The 22,141-nt window shown below is 42.1% G+C and overlaps 1 long non-coding RNA gene and 1 pseudogene across 1 annotated transcript; one reads left to right on the top strand and one right to left on the bottom strand.

Moving 5' to 3' along the window:
* Positions 1-3,039: 3,039 nt before the first annotated feature.
* Positions 3,040-4,831, top strand: LOC108297950 (annotated as a pseudogene).
* A 10,514-nt stretch (positions 4,832-15,345) lies between these two features.
* LOC108297960 lies at positions 15,346-19,374 on the bottom strand. Its single transcript, XR_001822397.2, has 2 exons — positions 18,193-19,374; positions 15,346-16,879 (listed from the first exon to the last, which is right to left on the bottom strand). It is a non-coding gene; the product is annotated as an uncharacterized LOC108297960 (long non-coding RNA).
* Positions 19,375-22,141: the final 2,767 nt, after the last annotated feature.

The raw sequence follows: 22,141 nt of genomic DNA, 5'->3' as shown, positions 1-22,141 counted from the left end.
TTTTTGAGACAGGTTCTCAGTCTGTCACCAAGGCTGGAGTGCCATGGCGTGACCTTGGCTCACTGCAACCTCAAACTTCCGGGTTCAAGCGATTCTCCTACCTCAGCCTCCTGAGCAACTGGTATTACAGGTGCCGGCCACCATGCCCAGCTAATTTTTTTGTACTTTTAGTAGAGACAGCGTTTCACCATGTCGGCCCGGCTGATCTCAAACTCCTAACCTCATATCATCAGCCCGCCTTCACCTCTCAAAAGTGCTGGGATTGTGGGCATGAGCCGCCATGCCCAGCCTTAAGGAATCATTCACCTTTTCTAACTAGCTAGTATTTTCCCACTATGGTTCTTCAATGTATTTATTAATGTTTCCTTTGAATCTATTCTTCCTTTGGCATCCTGTAATTTAGTCTTCCTTTGTAATATCATTCTGTCATTTTCATTTATTCCTCTCCTGAGTTCATTCAACTTTTTTTTCTTTTTTGTACATTTCTTATTTTTGAATTACAAATCCAAGGTTACTGAAGCCCAGATAAATAATTATACTTATTTTATTTTAGGTTCTTGTGTCAAAATGTTCTACATTAAGTCAATTAAGTATAAAGGTCCTATTAAGAGGGGAGAGAAACCTGGAACTCTACTGCCCTTGCAGAAAGTTTCTCCTGGCATATAATTGCATGTGCACATTCAAAACTGTGGCTTGAGTGATCCTACTGCATACCTGTAAATGGAAGGCAAATGGTCAGGTCTTCAGAATAAAAAATCATCTTCTTAAAAACCTGGATGCACATCCTGCTCTTCAAGAAATTGGTGTTCACAAAGGATTAAAGCTTGAAGGGATGAATACTCCATTTTCCATGATGTGATTACTATACTTTGCGTGCCTGTATCAAAACGTCTCATGTACCTCATAAATATATATACCTATGTACCTACACAATTTTTTAATTAAAAAAAAGAATTTGAGTTTAAATAGAAACATGATAAATGCAAGAAAGAAAACATTTTAACTCATTGTAAGTCTGATGTTCGAGTGAACTGCTTTCTTCAAGCTGTTTGATCTTTCTGTCACCTAGGGAATATGGGTGGTTTTGTTTTTTAGATTTCTCCGTCCCGAAGATCTAAGATAAATAAACAAGGAAACTTAAGCTGGGCCAGGCTACATTTTTCACACCTTTAAAACTAGCGACCTTTCTGCTTGAAAATAAAAAGCCTATGGTACAAGAACAGCCAGTGGTTTACAATGCTAGATTTAGCATACATTTAATACATATCCAATGAAGAAGTTGAGTGTAGGTAGTGAACTCTCAGCAATATCCTTTGGTTTATCGTATTGGCTGGAGGGAGAGCTGCTTTCGTGGATAATACAAGATTTGCTGGTATTTCCAGCCACATTTGTCCACATGGTTACGAACAATGACAGTCCAATAAATCATTCCAGATTTCAAGGAGGCTGCACTACAAGAAGGACTAGAATGAGAACGAGGCCTACCTTCATCTGAAGTGTCTCATGGAACCGGGCCTGCCAACTTCATCTAGCCGTATGCATATTACAGCTGCTTAGTTCTATACATTTTTGTATTATATCTATGTTATTCTGTCTTAGTTATATTGACAACAGGTACTAAGAGGAAACAAGACCATACAAATGTCCAAGGGACCAGAAATAATTCTGGCTCCTTAGAGTTGAGCCTATCAGTAAGAAATAAGTTGAACTAATCATTCCAGAAACTTTCTTCATGAATTTCTGCTTAACTTTGTTTGGAATGCAGACAATGACAGCAGAATGACTACATTCTCACGTGTAGATTGTTAAACATAATTAACCGAAGTGTATTATCAGAGAAATGGTTGCATTTGTGCATCAGGACATATGTATAAGAATGTTCATGATATCACTACTTTTCAGAGCAAAACCTTCAACGACCTAAAAGCCTACCAACAGTGAAATCAATAAATAATGTCAAAGGTATGGAATGTAATAGTTGACAGCAGTCATGATAAATGAACTCCAGTCCAGGTAAACATAACAACTTGAATGAATCATAGCAATATAACTTTAAGTTTAAAAAGTCCAAAAGATCACATCACACATGATATTCTTTTTATAATGTTAAAAGAGTTAAAATTAAAATATGACACAATACTTTCAGCCTTTTCAATCTCTGTGTTTTATCATACGGCATAAAATTGGGGTTTGCATTTCAACCCAATAAGACATTTTTTAGTAGACCAGCCCATTCACATTAATAGATATGACTCATATATTTGTACCCAATACCTTTCCCCTTTTACATATACAATTATATAAAAATTTTATGTAATATATAAATTTTATACAATAAAATTATATAAAAAGGGAAGCAAGAAAATAATGAACCCTAGTTAACGCATGACTAGCTAGGGAGGGCCACATAGAAAGATTTAAGTTACTTTCAATGCTGTAGTTTTGCAGTTGGGAAGTAATTGCGTGGGTATTTATTATTATGAATAACATAACACAGAATCAACAGGACTTGCATGTGGGTGGCCAGGAAGGGAGTTAATGATGACTCTCAGATAGCTGAGAATCCATGTCACACAATCTGCACCTTCGTATATCTATTAGCTTGGTGCAAAAGGAATCACGGTTTTTGCCATCACTTTCAGTGGCAAAGTATATCTAGCACTGTCTGATTTGAATAGGCATCTCCTTGGTACCAAGTAACTTTAGGTTATTTCCAGAAATTTGCTTGCAAAAAATAAATGCTGGACTCCATTGGGACACCCAAAAAGGAAATACCACATCAGCTCTTCAAGGCAATTTTTAAAGAAGCTCTAAAATATTTGCACAATAAAATCTATGCTTATTTTTCCAGATAATCATCCTTCTAATTATTAGGAGGCAAAACACAGGTGGATATGGATATTGCTTTAAAAACTAAGACTCATGACCTGGAATGGAGAAATTCTCAAGGTAGGGCAGGAACGCTGGCTTCCCCTCAGCATTCTCACATCTGCTCAATGGCAATGCAAACTTGGGGCCAAAGGAATCCTCAGGAAGAACTGGAATACAGCGTCCTCTAGTGCAACAAATCCGTGTGGGTTTTTTCCCCTTTGTCTTTGAGGTTTAGATGTCAAACGTTTGGCTTAAGTATAAAAATATTACAGCTGCGGTGTCCGCTGCAGCTGCCTGAGCCAACTCCGCTCCACCCAGTGCGATGGAGGCCTCAGCCCAGGTCTTCGTGGAGAGCCCGGACATGGTCTATGGCCCCGAGGCCATTGAGGCGCAGTAGGAGTACCAGATGACGCGCGTCAGCCCTGAGGGGGGCGTCCTCAAGGTGCACCCACGACCACGCGCTTCACCTTCCGGACCCCCTGCAGGTGCCCCGGCTTGGGGTCATGCCTGTCGGCTGGGGCAGGAACAACGGCTTCACCATCACCGCTGCGGTGCTGGCCAACCCACCGCGTCTGTCCTGGCCCACGTGCAGCGGCCGCAAGGAGGCCAACTACTGTGGCTCGCTGACTCAGGCAGGCACCGTGAGCCTGGGCTTGGACGCCTTGGCCCAGGAGGTGTTCATGCCCTTCAGTGCGCTGCTGCCCATGGCAGCGTCCAACCACCTCGTGTTTGATGGCTGGGACATCTCATTGCTGAACATCTCCAAGGCGATGCGGCGCGCGAAGGTGCTGGACTGGGAGCTACAGTAGCAACTGTGGCCGCACATGGAAGCCCTGCGGCCTCTGCCATCCCCGAGTTCATCGCGGACAACCGCATCCCGGGCTCGCGCCTGCAGTAGCTGAACGGATCCGCAAGGACATCCCAGACTTGCGGTCTAGCGCGGGGCTGGACAAAGTCACCGTGCTGTGGACGGGCAACACAGAGCGCTTCTGTGAGGTGGTTCCGGGCCTCACCTACACGGCCCAGAACCGCTGCGCACCACTGCGCTCGGCCTGCAGGTGTCTCCCTCCACGCTCTTCGCCGTCGCCAGCATCCGGGAGGGCTGTGCCTTCCTCAGTGGGTCCCCGCAGAATACCCTGGTGCCCGGAGCGCTTGAGCTCGCGCGTCAGCACCGGGTATTCGTGGGCGGAGGTGACTTCAAGTTTGGCCAGACCAAAGTCAAGTCCGTGCTCGTGGACTTCCTCATCAGCTGTGGCCTCAAGACCACGTCCATGGTGAGTTACAACCACCGGGGCAACAACGACGGGCAGAACCTGTCGGCGCCTTGCAGTTCCGCTCTAAGCAGGTGTCCAAGAGCAACGTGGTGGACGACATGGTGCGGAGCAACCCAGTGCTCTATACACCGGCGAGGAGCCCGACCATTGCGTGGTCATCAAGTAGGTGGGAACCTGGGCGACAGCAAGCGCGCGGGGTGAGTAAACCTCGGAGCTAAGGCTGGGCGGGACCAACACCCTGGTGTGCAGGACACGTGCCAGGACTCTCTGCTGGCCGCACCCATCACACTAGACCGGGCGCTGCTGACCGAGCTTTGCCGGCGCCTGAGCTTCTGCGCTGACGCTGACCCCGAGCCGCAGACCTTCCACCCCGTGCTGTCCCTGCTCAGCTTCCTATGCAAGGCGCCGCTGGTGCCGCAGAGCAGCCCGGTGATCAATGCGCTTTTCTGCCAGCGCAGCAGCATCAAGAACACCCTCAGGGCCTGCGTGGGGCTCCCGCCACAGAACCACATGCTCCTGGAGCATAGGATGCAGCGCCCAGGGCCCGGCCTCAAGCAAGTCAACCCGTGGCTGCCGCCTGCCCTGTGTCGAACAAGAAAGGACCGGAACCCGTTTCCACCACCAGCTGCACCAGTGATGCCAATGGGCACCCACAAGTGTGGGAACCCCAGATGCTCACCACCTGAGGTCCCTGTCACACAGCTTCCCAGCCGTTCCTCCTGCTGCCCCCCGTGACTCCACCTTTCCAGGCGGCCCCAAAGAAAATAAAGCCGCTGCCACTCTAAAAAAAAAAAAAAAACTACAAAGTTTTGAATGACAGAGGAGTAACAGTAGGAAGAAACTTACTTTTAGTTAGTAACCATGATGATAATATATACATTAAAAATTGTGGTATCAGATATTCTGTCATGTTTGATAGCTAGACATTAATAATGTGAATAAAATCAATATTTACTTTGAAAAATGTTTTGAATTATCTGCAAGAGATAAACTTAACAGAAGAAAAAGGAGAGAAGTGGCCAATTGAAGAGGCCAGGTGACAGAGGAAACAATCCTTGCATCCATTTGAAATTGATCACACTCTGTGGCATATTACAGAGTTCACACACCTGTTTCCTCTGTGCTATGTTATTCATAATAATAAGTACCCATAGAAAATCGGCTTGCCTTCTCACTAACCTCTCCCATGTTCTGTACAATACTAATGAGGCCAGCAAGGATCACAAGGAAGGAAAAACAAAAAATAGGAGCATCCTATTTTTGTGTTTCTTCAGTACAACCTACAATAAGAGCTTTCCCCCACTGTCTCCATATACCAAATTTTTGCCTAGAAAATTAAACAGATTTCTCTAGAATCCTCTAACAAATGCAAATGTTTTTAACATGAAAAAGTTTGCTTACAGAACTCAAATATTCTTCAAAGACTAAAGTTTGAAATCCATCTAATGTCAAACTCCTTTATCTAGAATTCGCTAGTTTTAAGTAAGTAGCACTTTTAATATACTTCCAAAGTAAATAGAGACATTTCGATGAGATGAAACATTACAGTTACTCTGTAAGTTGTTATCTTGTTTTGGCCTGTCATCATCCCCTATTATGTTTTATGCTTCCATTTCCTTACAGAGTAAGTCAGGCCTACCAGAGAAATGTACACGAGTTCACAAACTTAGAGTACTCTGAGTTTTGCTCTAAGATTCATTATAGTGCTCAGTTCACTAGGTTCAGCTACTGGGCCACTAAAAAGCATGATTTAGAGCAGCAGCTTCTCATTCTAGGTAGAAGAGGGCAATGGTACTCATCATCTCTCCATGCTAGTCAGCAATGGGGAGAAACTCACCCCCAACCTCCCTTCTCTAGCCCCTCTCTGTTTTGCTCGACTATCCTCAGTGCAAATTCCACTGGCATTCCATCACCTAACCATTCCGGCATGTAGACTCCCAACCCCTCCTAGAACATGTCATGATAGAGTGATCCCAAGTGAGAACAGAGGCTTCTCCCTTCAGAATGCCCACCACCGCTCTGATCCCCAACTCCGACTCTGTTAAGCTATTTCTTTTCTTTGTCCTCGTATCTTAATCAGCTTTTTTTTTTCTTTTGTGCTGGAGTCTCACTCCGTTGCCCAGGCTGGAGTGCAGTGACACGATCTCAGCTCACTGAAACCTCTGCTTCCCAGGTTCAAGCTACTCTCCTGCCTCAGCCTCCTCAGTAGGTGGGACTACAGGCGTCTGCCACCATGCCTAGCTAATTTTGTGTCTTTTTAGTAGAGATGGGGTTTCACCATGCTGGCCAAGCTGGTCTCAAACTCCTGACCTTGTAATGTCCCACCTTGGTCTCCCAAAGTGCTGAGATTACAGGTGTGAGCCACCACTCCCAGCCCCTAATCAGGTTTTAAGTCCCCTATTATATGCTGCTTTTGTATCCTCCTGAAATCTTAAAGTATAAATTATATGATCTGTAATTGTTATACCATCCAGCCCTCACAAAACCGTATTTTTTTTAAACAGTAAAATCAGCTCCACTAGCATTTGTGGAGTAGTTACTAATGCAGCAATACTATTCTGAGAGGGAGGAACACATAGGGAGACATGAGAAGCCTTAGAGCTTACAGTGAGAAATAACGTGGCACAGTGGTGAGAATGTACACACAAATATAGTCTCTCTAAATACAGGGATATAAAACTGCATTTTTTTAAACTGCCATTTACACGTCACGTTGTATTCTAATTGCTTCATAGGTAAAAATACTTAAATCTTTTTCCTAATATCCCAAACTGGATAGTGATGAACATATTTAATTCTCTCTCTTTTCATTTTACTTGATTTCTTAGACCATTCAGATACTGTGGGGGAACTTAGGGGAACACGCTTGAAAACCAAAGTGCTTAAGTAAAATTTATTGAGTGCTCACTATGTGCTAACTACTAGTATGGCAGATTCTGGGGATAAAACAGTGAGCAAAAACTAGCAGTGATCTTGCACTGATGGAGTTTACAGTGCAATGGAACGAATTGGTAATAATCAGACCAGTCAATGATGAATTATCACAGGAATAAGTGCTGCACAGAAGAGCCAGATTCTGAGTACCCAGCACAGAGGGCACAACATGGACCTGGCCATGAGCAGGGAATGGACCGGGCGTCCAGGAGGGCTTCCATGATCAAGGACACACAGCTAGAGGAAAAACCTGAGGAGCACAGAGAGTACGCCAGGCAGAGAGAGGTGGGGGCAAATTCCTTGTGACTAGAGGGTGCAGGACAGTTCCAAGGAACTGAGAGGAAGTGGGAACCAAAGGGCAAGGTACATCTTGATGGGAAATGAGGCAAAAGAAGCAGGGAGGGACCAGACCTTGCAGGACCTTGTGGGTTGTGTTAAGGATAGATCTTCACCCTCAAGACAATAAGCAGCCACAAAGGAGTTCTGCCTCTGTTGCTAATTACATCCTAAGACCACTTATGCAGAGCATCTGGCGGAGTCCCAGATCCATAGCAGTAGGCAGCGAATGCTGATTCCCTCCCAAAGGCATCCTACAACATTTACTGCTTTATCCAAATAGTCAACCAATTAACAATCAAAATGAGTATCTCTTGTATTTTCACATCAGTATCGTTGTGAAATGAATTAGTATGTTTGAGTCTTAATGGAATGTCCATTATCTCTCAATATACAAATACAACCAGTTTTTGATATGCAAAGTTTCTACCTCTGAAACCAAATGCAGATCAAAATGCAGAATCCAACAAATGTGAAACCTGTGTATAGAGGGCTGATGTTTTGTATATATGGGTTCCAAAGAGCCAACTGCAGGACTTGAGTCTGTGCAACATTTGATATCTGTGGGGGTCTGAGAACCAATTCCCCATAGATACCAATGCACAAGTAGATATACAAAAAGCAATTGTACTTTTATTCCCTAGAGATGAACATTTTGGAAATGAGATTAGGAAAACAATTTCATTTATAATAGCGTCAAAAAAAAAAATACTAGCTGTAACTCCGAGAAATGAAGCACAAGATATATTCTGAAAACAATAAGAGTGTTGGAAGAAATTTAAGAGAAACTAAACGAATGGAAGTACACCATATGTTCTTTAAAATGGGAAGAACATAGTATTATCAAGATGGCAATACTTAAAATTCATTGAAAACCTTAATATAATCAAGATGGCAGTATTCCCTAAGTTGATCTACAGAATCAATTCAAATTCTATCACAATTCAAGTTGCTTTTGTTCCCAGAAACCAACAAGCTGACTCTAAAATTCATATGGAAATAGAAAGGATTCAGAATGACCAAAGCCATTTTGTAAAAAGAAGAACAAAGTACAGTACTCCCACCTCTAGATTTCAAATTTTACTACAAATCAACAGTAATGAAGACTCTATGTACTGGCATGGAATAGACATATAGGTCAATTGACCAGAACTGAGAATCCAGATGTCCATTGATTTTTGACAAGGGTACCCAGATAATTTAATGGGAGAAAGAATCTCTTTTATCTTTTTAACCAACAGAATTTTATTTCATTAAGCATGAAGTTACATTCACGTTTGTCTACAAACACAGCCAGTAAGGTAACACAAACTATCAGCTTTCTTGCTGTAGTACAAAATGTTCAGTGGCCAGCTCACTTAAAGGCAGAGTCAACCCTGACGGGGACTCAAGATCAGTCACAACTACTTGGGAGGACAACACAAAGACCACCAGCTTTCTTGCCGTGGAGCTGGATGTTCAGTGGCAGGGTCACTTGAAGGTGGAGTCAACCCTGATGGGGACTCGAGATTAGTCACAAATCCTTAGTGGTAGAACACAAAGACCGCCAGCTTTCTTGCTGTGGTGCCGAATGTTCAGATATTCAGTGCCATGGTCACTTAAAGGCAGAGTCAACCCTGACAGGGGCTAGAGATCAGTCACAACTACTTGGGAGGAGAACACAAAGACTGCCAACTTTCTTGTTGTGGTGCGGATGTTCAGTGGCAGGATCACATGAAGGCAGAGTCAACCCTGACGTGGACTCAGATCAGTCACAACTACTTAGAAGGAGAACACAAAGACCGCCAGCTTTATTGCTGTGGTGCCAGGTGTTCAGTGGCAGGCTCACTTGAAGGTGGAATCAACCCTGATGGGGACTCCAGATCAGTCACTACTTGGAGGAAAATGCAAAGACCACCAGCTTTCTTGCTGTGGAGTCAGACGTTCATTGAGTGGGAGGCTCACTTGAAGGCATAGTGAACCATGATGCATACTCAAGATCTGTGCAAAGTACTTGGGACGAGAACACAAAGACCACCAGCTTTCTTGCTGTGGTGCCAGATGTTCAGTGGCAGGCTCACTTAGAGGTGGAGTCAACCCTGACGGGGACTCAAGATCAGTCACAACTGCATGGGAGGAGAACACAAAGACCGCCAACTGTATTGCTGTGGTGTCGGATGTTCAGTGGCAGGCTTACATGAAGGCAGAATCAACCATGGCGGAACTTGAGATCAGTCACAACTACTTCGGAGGAGCACACGAAGACCACCCGTTTCTTGTTGTGGCGCTGGATGGTCGGTGGCAGGCTCACATGAAGGCAGAATCAACCCTGACGGGGACTCAAGATTAGTCACAACTACTTGGAAGGAGAACACAAAGACCACCAGCTTTCTTGCTGTGGTGCCAGATGTTCAGTGGCAGGCTCACTTGAAGGCAGAGTCAACCCTGACGGGGACTCCAGATCAGTCACAACTATGTGGGAGGAGAACACAAAGACCGCCAGCTTTGTTCCTGTGGTGCCGGATGTTCAGCGGCTGCCTCACTTGAAAGCAGAGTCAAACCTGATGGGGACTCCATATCAGCAACAAGTACTTGGGAGGAGGACACAAAGTCCGCCAGCTTTCCTGTTGCGGTGCCGGATGTTCAGTGGCAGGCTCACGTGACGGCGGAATTGACCATGACGGGGACTCAAAATCAGTCACAATGACTTGGGAGGAGAACACAAAGACCGCCAGCTTTCTTGCTATGTTGCTGGATGTTCAGTGGCAGGCTGACTTGAAGGCGAAGTCAATCCTGATGGGGACTTGAGGTCAGTCACAACTACTTAGTAGGAGAACATAAAGTAGTCGGGACTGATCTTGAGTCCCTGTCAGGGTTACCCCGCCTTCAAGTGAGCCTGCCACTGGATGTCTGGCACCACTGCCAGTAACCTGAAGGTCTTTGTTTTCTCCTCCCAAGTAGTAATGACTGATCTCCAGTCAGAATGCTCTTACTGCCAGCTTTCTTGCTGTGATGCCGGATGTTCAGTGGCATGCTCACTTGAAGGCAGAGTCAACCCTGTCATGGACTTGAGATCAGTCAGAACTATTTGGAAGGAGAACACAATCACCAGCTTTCTTGCTGTGGTGCCGGATGTTCAGTGGCAGGCTCACTTGCAGGTAGAATCAACCCTGATGGGAACTCGAGATCAGTCAGAAGTACTTGGTGGGAGAGCTCGAAGACCACCAGCTTAATTGCTGTGGTGCTGAATGCTCAGTGGCAGGATCACTTAAAGGTGCAGCCAACCCTGACGAGGACTCGAGATCAGTCACAACTACTTGGGAGGACAACACAAAGACTGCCAGCTTTCTTGCTGGATATTAAGTGGCAGGCTCACTTGAAGGCGGAGTCATCCCTGACAGGGACTTGAGATCAGTCACAAATATTTGGGAGGAGAATATACAGACTGCCAGCTTTCTTGTTGTGGTGTCGGATGTTAACTGAGTGGCATGCACACTTGAAGGCAAAGTGAACCATGACGGCGACTCAAGATCTGTGCAAAGTACTTGGAAGGAGAACACAAAGACCACGAGCTTTCTTCCTGTGGTGCCAGATGTTCAGGAGCAGGCTCACTTGAAGGTGAAACCAACCGTGACATGGACTCGAGATCAGTTACAACTGCTTGGGAGGAGAACACAAAGACTGCCAGCTTTCTTGCTGTGGTGACTGATGTTCAGTGGCAGGCTCACCTGAAGGTGGAGTCAACCTTGATGGGGACTCAAGATCAGTCACAACTACTTCAGAGGAGAACACAAAGACATCTAGATTTTTTGCTGTGGTGCCAGATGATCAGTAGCAGGCTGACTTGAAGAAAGAGTCAACCCTGATGGGGACTCGAGATCAGTCACAACTACTTGGGAGAAGAAAAATACCACCAGCTTTATTGCTGTGCTGCTGGATATTCAGTGGCAGGCTTACTTGAAGGTGGAGTCAACCCTGATGGGGCCTAGAGATCAGTCACAAGTACTTGAGAGGAGAACCCAAAGATCGCCAGCTTTCTTGCTGTGGTGCCGGATGATCAATGGCAGGCTCACTTGAAGTTGGATTCAACCTTGATGGGGACTCCAGATCAGTCACAACTACTTGGGAGGAGAACAGAAAGACCACCAACTTTATTGCTGTGGTGCCAGATGTTCAGTGGCAGGCTAACTTGTTGGCAAAGTCAACCCTCAAGGAAACTGGAAGTCAGTCACACTACTTAAGAGGAGAACGCAAACACAACCAGCTTTCTTGTGGTGGTGCCGGATGTTCAGTGCTAGGCTCAAATGGAGGCAAAGTCAACCCTGACAGAGACACGACATCAGTCACATTACTTAAGATGACAACACAAAGACCGCCAGCTTTCTTGTGATGGTGCCGGATGTTCAGTGACAGGCTCACTTGGAGGCAAAGTCAACCCTGATGAGGACATGACATCAGTCACATTACTTAAGAGGAGAACACAAAGATCACCAGCTTTCTTGCTGTGGTGCTGGATGTTCCATGGCAGGCTCACTTGAAGGCAGAGTCAACCCTGACTGGGAGTTGAGATCGGTAGCAAATACTTGGGTGGAGAATATAAATACCACCAGCTTTGTTGCTGTGGTGTCAGATGTTCATGCTGTGGCAGGCTGACTTGAAGGCAAAGTAAACCCTGATGGTTACTCGAGATCTGTCAATGTACTTGGGAGAACACAAAGACCACCAGCTGACCTGCTGTGCTGCTGGATGTTCAGTGGCAGGCTCACTTGCAGGCAGTCAACCCTGACGGGGACTTGAGATCAGTCACAAATAGTTGGGAGGAAAATAACAAGACTGCCGGCTTTCTTGTTGTGCTGTTGGATGTTCATTCAGTAGCAGACTCACTTGAAGGCAAAGGTTAATCATGACTGGGACATGACATCCTTCCAGAGTGCTTGGGAGGAGAACACAAGATTCGCCAACTTCCCTGCTGTGGTGCCAGATGTTTACTGCCAGATGTTTACTCACTTGAAGGTGATATCAACCCTGACAGGGACTCGTGATCAGTCACAACTACTTGGGAGAGAACACAAAGACCACAAGCTTTCTTGTTGTGGTGGCAGATGTTCAGTGGCAGGCACACTTGAAGGCAGAGTCCACCATGACAGGGACTCGAGATCAGTCACATCCACTTGGGAGAGAACACAAAGACTGCCAGCTTTCTTGCTGTGTTGAGGGATGATCAGTGGTGGGCTCTCTTGAAGGCAGAGTCAACCCTGATGGGGACTTGAGATCAATCACAACTCTTGGGAGGAGAACACAAAGACCACCAGCTTTGTTGTTGTGATGTCAGATGTTCAGTGGCAGGCTCACTCTAAGTTGGAATCAATCTTAATGGAGACTCAAGGTCAGTAACAACTACTTTGGAGGAGAACACAAGGGCTGCCCGCTGTCTTGCTGTTGTTTTGGATGTTCAATAGCAGGCTTATTGGAAGGCAGAAGTGTCTTGAAGGGAATTTGAGATCAATCAGAATTATTTTTCTCCAGTAGCAGGGTCATTAGAAGATGGAATCAACCCTGCATGGAACTCGCTTTTAACTTCAATATTTGGGGGTTGGGGGAAAAAATCCAGGTCTCGATGGAAGATTCGGAGGAAAACCCCGGGGTGGATAGGCATTCCTCACTGCAAATGGAGCATATGGTGGACCTGGGAAATCACTTGGTGGAAAATCATGTGGAGAAACTCCAAACAGGGTTCCTGGTGGAGGTGGGGGGAAAGGAGTTCCTCTTCTCATATCGGTAACATATGTGTAATGCTCTCTGCCAAATCCTGTGTTTGGAACATCAACTGCAGAAGGATCTTTGTGTAAAAATTTGAATTTCATCTCTGTGTCAGCTAATTTTTGTCTGTACTTAGCATTTTCTTTTCTTAATCCTTTGAGGTTAATTTCAGCAGTCTGAGCTGCCAACCAATTGTCATGTGCTTTTTTCTTAAGGAGTAAAATCTGGTCTTGATAAGGAAGAATCATTCTTTCCAACTCTTCTTCAAGATGTTGGGCTTGCTTTCTATACTTGTCCAGCTGGTCAGTGGTATAGTTGATCTTTTTGTCTTGTTTAGAAAGTTTCTCTTGTCTCTCTAACTGGTCATTTTCCTCTACAGTGAATGTTTTGTAAAGTCTCTTTGTCGTTTCTTCATGTAATTCAGTCATTGCTTCAAGTTTCTGTTGAAGCTTCTGATTCTCACTTTTTTGTAGAAAACTAAATTTTTCAAGTAGGTTACATTTTTCTTTGATTTGCTCAGAAATCTCTGCAGCAAGCTTTTTCTCTCTTCCCGCATATCGCTGACTCCTGACTGATCTAAAACTTCTCCACAGGAAAAGGGGAATAGCAACAAATCCAATAACACCTGCCCATATCACTAATTCCCATGGAAAACCATTAGAATTTGATACCATACTTTCCAGCAGTGCTGCCACCATCCTGTGTAGCTTCTCCATGACCAGCCCAAGGTAGGGCTCAGGAGTAGCTCTGGGCTCCTACATAGCACCAAGCCTGTTCTGGTGGTTGCTGCAGTAACCCAAGAACTTGGAATCAGTAGCCTTCAGTCTGGAACTGGAGCAGACCACTGCAGAACCGGCTGCGGGGGGAGCTGTGGACAGGGGCGGGGTGGTGGAGGGCACTGGAGAACAGGTAGCCTTCAGTCTGGAACCCGAATCCACAGGCGGCAACTGGAGCAGACCACTGTGGAACCGGCTGCGGGGGGAGCTGTGGGATGCGGACACCCACAGGCCTCACAGGCCCACGCTGACCACCCTGACCCCTGTGTTACACTTTACATCTTGAGGTGGCGCAGGTCCGGGCCTGACCCCCATTTAACTGTTTTTTTATTGGTAATATCATATTGTGTTAATCAGCTTTTTAATAATAAAAGATTTGTTAGGGAGAGACTGCAAATTTATGATTCTTCAAAATTGCCTTGGCCATTAGTGACATTTTGCTCTTCTATGTGAATTCTACTATCAACATGTGAAGTTTCATTTAAAAAATCATTTTGGCTATTTTTTTTTGTTAGTTTTTAGAAACAGGGTCTCACTCTGTCACCCAGGCTAGAGTGCAGTGGTGCACAGCTCACTACAGCCTCGAAACCCTAGACTCAAGAGCTCCTCCCACCTCAGCCTTCCACGTAGCTAGGACTACAGGTGTGTGCCACCACACTGAGACATTTTGGTATTTTGAATTGCGTTATATTTACAGGTGATTTGGGACACATTTCCTTTTCGCATCATGAAGGTAACATTTTCCCCATTTAAGATTATTTTTTGTGCCCTTGCAAACATTTTGTAATTTTCTATGTTGATGTTTTGTGAATATTTTGTTCTTATTACTAGTTTAAGAGTAGCTTTTAAAAAATCACTTTTTTTTTCTGACAGAGTCTCGCTTTGTCACCCAGTCTGGAGTGTGGTGGGTGCAATCTTGGCTCACTGCAACCTATGGCTCCCAGGTTTATCTGATTGTCATGTCTCAGCCTCTGAGTAGCTGGGATTACAGGCATACACCAACATGCCTGGCTAATTTGTGTATTTTTAGTTAAGACAGCGTTTTGCCATTTTGGCCAGGCTGCTCTCGAACTCCTGGCCTCAAGTGATCTGCCCACCTCGGCTCCCCCGAGTGTCGTGATTATAGGCATGAGCCACTGTCTCAGCCGAATCACATTTCTTAATTGGTCACCGAATGCAGGAACACCATTTGAATTTATATTAAGCAATGTTTGTTTTTTAAAAAAACTCTATGATATGTTTAGTTAAAACAAAACATCAGAATGCATCCTACAAAATAAGCATATTGTTTGATAAAACTCAAACAAGAGTTACAACATAAAATGTAAAAATCATTAATTTGAATTTCAGGCATTTGAAGCCACTATTCTAAGTGTGAAACTGTTCCATTACTTTACATTCTTTTTATTAGTGAGAAAATACAGATATACCATTACTGTCTTTAGATTTCTAAAACAATCATCATTTCCCTCCATCTTTAATAATTCAGTCAGTTATAGAATTACATATTACCATAGTAGTCTGAAGATTTTACTGTTGTTGCTAATGAGAAGTTTGATTAGATACTATTGACTTCCCTCTGTAGATACTGTCTATTACTTCAGGGAGCATCCTAAAGTTTTCCCTTTTTCATGATGCTCTGTAGTTTTGCTTTGGTTGCTGACTTAATTTTATTATTATCGACACTTACAGCTAATTTCCCATCTAGAGACATTTCTTTCTTCATTTCTAGTAAACTCTGTGTCATTATCACTTTGAGTGTTACTTTTCTAGCGTCTTTCTCTTCTTGGCCATTTGTCAACATTTATCAGCTAAAATCCTGTTAAGTCTATTCGTTTATCCTCCAAGTTTCACAAGTGTTCTCATGTTTTTTATATCTTACTGTCTCTAACTTATTAATTTCTTATGAATGAATTAGCATCATATTTATACATTCTCACTTTCATTAGTCTAATGATTTCTTTGTAATTTTAATTATATTGACCATATTTGTCAAATCCAAGATATTTAATTGTTTCAATTTAATATTTTTTTCTCTGACATATGTAATTTTGGCTCCTTGGATGTCCCTATTTCTTGTTCTTTTCAATTTTTTCCCCCTTTGGCTCTTTGATAAACCCCAAGTAAATATCGTTCAGATTCTTCTGTCATTTCGTTTTCATTCATTTTCTGCTTGGTAGGGATTTTTAAGTTGCCTTTTTTAGGAATCTATGGGTTGTGAAAATTGAATTTTCACATTTTAAGGGGTTATTTTTTAATATCTTTTTTGGTACTCACTTCTCTCTGCTGGATAAGAGTGTCTCATTAAATTATCGTGGTACCCTTCTTTAACAAATCTTTTTAAACAAGTTGTGGTAGGAAAACTGGATATCTATCTTTAAAAATTAATGTGGACCCCTACTCTATAGTATATACAAAAATTAACTCCAAATGGATCAACGACCTAAACACAAGAGATAAAACTATAAAACTCCTAGAAGAAAACACAGGCATAAATCTTAATATCCTTTCTTGACATTTGCTAAGAGAGCAGATTGTAAGTGCTCTTACCACAAAAAATGGTAATTGTGTGAGGACAGGAATACATTAAGTAGCTTCCCTGTAGTATTTGATTTACTGTGTATATGTATATCAAAACATCATGTCACACACCTTAAATACATGCAATTTTAATAAAAAATAAAAATTTTAAGGAAAAATACAAAATGAAGAGTTCTGATGGTAAATGTAGTGCCTGCTGTCTATAAAAATAGACATTTTTCCAGAGAAGACATACAAATAGCCAATGGGTATATGAAAGGGTGCTCAATGTCACTAATCATCAGGAAAATGCAGATCAAAATCACAATGACATATCACCTGTTAGGAAGGTTATTATCAAGAAAAAAGCCAAATGGTAACAAGTTGTATTAGTCCATTTTCATGCTGCTGATAAAGGCATACCTGAGACTGGGCAATTTACAAAAGAAAGATGTTTAATGGACTCACAGTTTTCTACATTGCTAGGGAGGCCTCACAATCATGGCAGAAGGTGAAAGACACATCTCACATGGCGGCAGACAAGAGAAGAGAGAGCTTGTGCAGGGAAACTTGCTTTTTAAAACCATCATATTTCATGACACTTATTCACTGTCATGAGAATAGTGTGGGAAAAACCCACCCCCATGATTCAATTATCTCCCACTGGGTCCCTCCCACCATACATGGGAATTATGGGAGCTACAAGATGAGATTTGGATGATGACACAGAGCCAAACCATATCATGGGCGTTGGCGAAAACATTGAGAAATTGAAACCATTTTTATTGTGTTGTGGGAATGTAGAGAATGATGCAGCCATGATGGAAAACAGTATAGAGGCTCCTCCAAAAATTCAAAATAGAACTACCTTGTGATCTAGCAATCCTACTTCTGGGTGTATACAACTAAGAGAATTGAAATCAGGATCCTGAAGCACTATCTGCATTCCCATGTTCACCGTAGCATTATTCACAATAGCCAAGATAAGGAAACAAACTAAATGTCTGTCAACAGATGAATGGATAAAGAAAGTGGTGGCATATACATACCATGGAATATTATTCCACCCTAAAAAATAAAGGGAATCCTTCCATTTGTAGTAACATGAATTAACGTAGTGGACATTAAGCTAAGTGAAATAAGACAGTCACAGAAGGACAAACACTAGGTGATTCCACTTATATGAGACATTTAAAATAGTCAAACACCCAGAAGAGGAAAATAGAATTGTGATTACCGGGGGCTTGAATGAGTTGAAAATGGGCAATTGTTGCTCAATGGGTATAAAGCTTCAGTCATGCAAGATGAAAAAGTTCTAGAGGTCTGCCATACAACATAGCACCTACAGTTAAAATATTGCATTGTGTACTTAAAAACATGTTAGGAAGATAGTTCTCATTTCTCACAATATGAGAAAAAAAATGAGAAAAAAACAATATGAGAAAAAATATATATATATTATTTTTCTTACCATACAGAAAAATAATAAACAAAGACCACACACATAAAAGAATACAAGAAAAGTTTTGAAAGTTATGAATATGTTTAGTACCTTGATTGTACTAAATGATATCACATGTGTATGCATGTTCAAACTCAACAAAATACATACATTAAGTCTGTGCAGTTTTGTGTTTATAAATTATACCTCAATGAAGCTAAAAAATATCCTATGACCTTGGATTAGACAATGGCTTTTTAGGTATGACAGCTAAAACACAAGCAGTCAAAGGAAAAAATACATAATAAAACTTCATCAAAATTATAAAACTTATATGCTTCAAAGAACATTATTGAGAAAGTGAAAATGAAAACTGTATAATAGAATAAGATATTTGCTAATTATATATCTGACAAAGATCTAGTATCTAGGATATATAAAGAATCCTTACTAGTCAACAATAAAAAGTAGCCCAATTAAAACCTGGACAAAGGATTTAAATAGACATTTCTCCAAAAAAGATAAATAGTTAACGAGCACGAGAAAAGATGCTCAATATCCTTAGCAATTAAATAAATTCAAATTAAAACAATGAGATACCATTTTACACCCACTAAGATCACTGTAATTGAAAATACAGGTAATAACAAATATTGGTGAGAATGTGGAGAAATTGGAATTCTCATACATTGCTAGTGCAAATGTAATTGAGTTGGAAAATAACTTGACAGTTCCTCAGAAAGTCCAACATACAGTTACCATATGACTCAGCAATTTCACTTCTAGGTATATACCCAAGAGAAGTAAAAACATATGTCCATAGGAAACTTATACACAAATGTTTGCAGCAGTATTATTAATAATGGTCCCAGAGTGGAGACAACCCGAATGTCCATCAAGTGATGAATGAATAAACATGTTAGCATATCCATTCAATGGTATTATCCAGTCACAAAAAAAGAATGAAGTACTGATACCCAGATGAACCCTGAAGACATTATACTAGGTGAAAGAAGCTGGGCACAAAAGGCCACCTACTGTAGGATTCCATTTATATGAAATGTCTAGAATAGGCAAATCCATGCAGTGAAAAGTAGATTAATAATTGCCAGGTGCCAGGAAAGTGGAGAATGGGGAATGGCTACTAATGTGCATGGTTTTTCATTTAGGGGTGATGAAAGTGTTCTGCAATTAGATAGTGATAGGTTGCATGATTTCGTGAATATACTTAAAAACCAGTGAATTGTACAATTTAAGGAATGAATTTTATGGTTTGTTAATTCAATCTCAACTTAAAACAGATTAAATATTAATTAGCAGATATAAAAGGCATTTGATATATATAATAGTTCTTCCTTTTCCTCTTCCCTATTCCCAGATCCTAAGGAAACGCTGATGTCCTACGTCACCATGTTTATCCTGCGGCTTCTTGTATTGCCCGGCTCATCTCCAGGCACTCATAGTTGAGAAACATGGGCCTAGGAAACTGAAAAGGGAGTCAAAGGGCCAGAGGTTCTCGGGTCCCTTAGGTGATGGGATCCATCAAAAAACCACAGTGAATCACCATGATAACATAAACATATTAAAAAATCCGAGATCTTGAGAAATTTTATCTTTCACAAATGTGGATGTGCAAAAGGAACATCTCTCCATTTACAGAAGATGTTTCAAGATTTTTCTATGTGGCTCTGCTCTTTTAAACAGGCACAATGTTTACACACAAACTCGTTGTTGTGATAATATACTTTTGTGAAGTCAAATTTGCAAAAATCTATCAATGAATTAGAACTTTCTGAAAGTCTCTACACAATTTATACCTCCAGTATTGCAAAAAAGGCAAAGATGAAATACATAGCATAGTGAATTGTAAACAATTAAATAAATTCAAATTAAAACAATGGTCCATCAATGAGGGAGAGTCCTCCTGGGGAGGGGCTTCCATGCCTCCCATTCTGGGCACTTCCAGACTGTCTTCAGGAGTTGCTGTCCTTTAGTCATTCTATTTTGTTCTGAGGCTAGTGCAAGAGGGAGACAGGTGAGCACATGCTGGAGGGTGGGGACATGTGGGACGGCTTCAGTCCAGGCACGGCTGCAGGACCCGGCCACCCGGCTTTCCCTGGCGGGAGAAGAGCAGCCCAAGCAGGCTGCGGGTGCAGTCCCAGCTCACACAAGGCCCACAGCGCCCTGCAGGGCCCCAGAGCCCCACCTTAATTTTCACCTTTTGTTCCCTCCTGTTTTCCTGCTTTGGAGACCTTGTTAAGAGGGACTCGAACCAAAAGCTTATAAACACGACACCTGCATTCCCTTCCAGTCCTTCATGGTTTTTTTTTTACACACAAAGTTCACAACCTTTACTTTTTCCAACTGGAAAACCAGTTTTTCCAACACTGTTTTTAAAAAAGATCCTTTTGTCATATGCTGAAAGCCCTACCCATACATAACAAGCCCACTTCCGCATCTGACTCTGTGGGAGCCTTAGCTTAATAATGAGTCCCCATTTGGTGCCTTCCATCTCTGACTTGAAAATGCAAAGTAAACATTGGAGTCATCCCATTCTACCCATCCCCATTCCCCCTTCACACACACACACACACACACACACACACACACACAAATCCTCTGTGCTGACTGAGAAAGAATGCAAATAATTACAAGTATGAGAGATTAGCCATCACCACTTTGGGAAGTGAAATAAGAGGGAATTTGATGGCAATAATAATTTTAAGATAGGAGATTATTTCTAAGTTTTCTAATGAATGGGGTGTGTCTATAGCCATAGCACCATGAACATACCGGATCTAATGTATGGGGTGGCTGACTTTCCTACAAGACAGAAGCCTAAATAGGCATTCTCCAATAAGTCATTTCCTTTGTCGTTGACAGAATAATGGATGGGACAGGTTATAATCATTACAACAGAGTGGGCATTTGGTTTGATTTGCTTTAAGTTAAGCTGCAGGCTGCTGAAGGTGAAACGTACACACACAATACGACTTCATATTGCGCCGAATGTAGTATTTCAAGGTTTGAGTGATACTACCAGGAGGTTTTCTGGCTAGAGGCCCCTGAGGGAGCATTCGCTAAGCCAGGGTGGAGTCTCTGCAGTACACAGACTCTGAATTTCCTTCATGAGTTCAAGCAGACATTACTAATCATCACATCATTCTGTCAAGCTAGTCACAGACATGTCCCTAGGATCTTGCTCAGCACAGAACGTTTCTCAACTGTTAATGATTGAAGTTAGCATATAGATTAAAATCTACTTAGCGTCCCTAATGGAGGTTAATTTACCTTAATTCAGAGTCTTGGTCCTTGGTTTTTTCAGTCTCCCAGACTCAGATTCAGGGAGAGTGATTCAAGTTCATCAAGTTACTGGGGACCAAATAAATGAATACAGTGATAGACGAATCCATGATAGATAGATAGATAGGAAATGCATATGATTTTTCAATGGCAATAACTTTGATAATGGGGGGAAATGCTCCCTTTTTGCTGTTGTAATCCTTGGTAAAGTGGTTTTATGAATACAAAATGAGAGCAAAAAAAAGGTGAAGAATTTTAAAGTCTTTTCCAACCAACTCTATAGTCTAACCTGAAATACATTTCCTTTCCCACGAGAAAAATGGAGTAGAAACTGTTTCCCGTGGCCATCACCTAAGGGACCCGAGAACCTCTGGCCCTTTGACTCCCTTTCCGGTCCCATCAAAAGACTTGGGTTGTGCAGCACAGTATTTCAGATAAACTGCAATTTTAAATCTGGGTGCACACAATTTCCAACAATAGCAATATGCACTTACATATTTCCCTTTTTAACCTATTTCTTCATGAATATGAAGAAATAAATATATAATAAATATATATTTATTTGCTCATTACTGTTATAGTAATGAGTATACACTGTTGTTAGAATACCCAAGTGCTTATGCTTGCAAAAAAAATGTATTTTTGCCTATTTTATTGTGTAAAGTAGCCTATAGTGTTCTGTCATGTTTTTATGTGTCTCAAGTAAATCCCCTTTTGAAAATGTAAATTCACAGCTTTAACGTTTTTTAAAATGTTTTTTCCCAGAATTACAGTTTCGTGATTTTGATCTTTTGGGATTTCAGCATTCAAAATTATGACATGGCTTCCATAGGAAATGAACTGAAGTTTACATTGAATTTCATTTTCGAGTAGATGAGAAAGCAGGAGAGGGTGAACTTTTTTTTTTTTTTTCTTCACGGGGTGTTCCTGAGTTTATTTGGGGCACA

The sequence above is a fragment of the Cebus imitator genome, unplaced genomic scaffold, assembly GCF_001604975.1.
Source record: "Cebus imitator isolate Cc_AM_T3 unplaced genomic scaffold, Cebus_imitator-1.0 Scaffold863, whole genome shotgun sequence".
Classification (NCBI taxonomy): Eukaryota; Metazoa; Chordata; class Mammalia; order Primates; family Cebidae; genus Cebus; species Cebus imitator.
Note: the sequence above shows the minus strand (reverse complement) of the source record. Positions and strands in the feature narration are given on the sequence as shown.